Genomic DNA, 872 nt, shown 5'->3' on the forward strand with positions numbered 1-872 from the left:
TGGTCTACATAGTGAGTTCTAGGACAGCTGGGGCTACAGGGAGACCCTGTCTCAAAAAGACAAAACAAAACAAAGCCCCAGCTCACTTGGAAGAAACCAAACCATGTTTTTTGAAAGCAAATCAGATTCAACCAAACTGTACAATGGCTTGGCACAATCTCCCCTAATGGGGTGAGAGGCAAATGTCTGACGAGTTCTGGGAAGATTCAAATCTTGTAACTGCCGCCACCCCTTAACCCTTCCAAAATACTGGTCAGGCTCCTGCCCCATTCGTACCTCCTCCAGATACATTTCTGCCATAATGCCCACAGGAGTTAATTACCGCTTCTTGCTCTCTCAAAAAGCTCCAGATGGTGCCTTCCATCGGCAATGTGGCCAACAGCACAGATTCAACTAAAGGGATGCTTTCCTTCTAAGGATCAGCTGAGCTGGCACATCAAGAATTTCAGGCAGAGATTGTGAGACTGTGTACAGCTGGGTGTGGTGGTGCACACCTTTAATTCCACCACTCAGGAGGCAGAGGCAGGAGGAACTCCGAGGCTAGCCTAGTTTACATAATGAATTCCAGGTCAACCAGGGCTACATAGTAAGATCCGGTCTTAAAAAACAAAACAAAGCCGGGCATGGTGGCACACATCTGTAGTCGCAGCACTTGGGAGGCAGAGGCAGGCGGATCTTTGTGAGTTCGAGGCCAGCCTGGTCTACATAGTGAGTTCTAGGACAGCTGGGGCTACAGGGAGACCCTGTCTCAAAAAGACAAAACAAAGCAAAGCCCCAGCTCACTTGGAAGAAACCAAACCATGTTATTTGAAAGCAAATCAGATTCAACCAAACTGTACAATGGCTTGGCACAATCTCAGCTGTATTTTCTT

General features: G+C 47.6%; 1 long non-coding RNA gene across 1 annotated transcript in view; it reads right to left on the reverse strand.

Annotated features, from left to right (window-relative positions):
* Positions 1-364, reverse strand: part of LOC108490119 — a 2,049-nt gene extending 1,685 nt beyond the window's left edge. The window contains exon 1 of the long non-coding RNA XR_001872123.1: positions 277-364. This is a non-coding gene — a long non-coding RNA (uncharacterized LOC108490119). The remainder of the gene's footprint in view (positions 1-276) is intronic.
* Positions 365-872: the final 508 nt, after the last annotated feature.

Source organism: Nannospalax galili, unplaced genomic scaffold, assembly GCF_000622305.1.
Source record: "Nannospalax galili isolate Female #2095 unplaced genomic scaffold, S.galili_v1.0 scaffold948, whole genome shotgun sequence".
Classification (NCBI taxonomy): Eukaryota; Metazoa; Chordata; class Mammalia; order Rodentia; family Spalacidae; genus Nannospalax; species Nannospalax galili.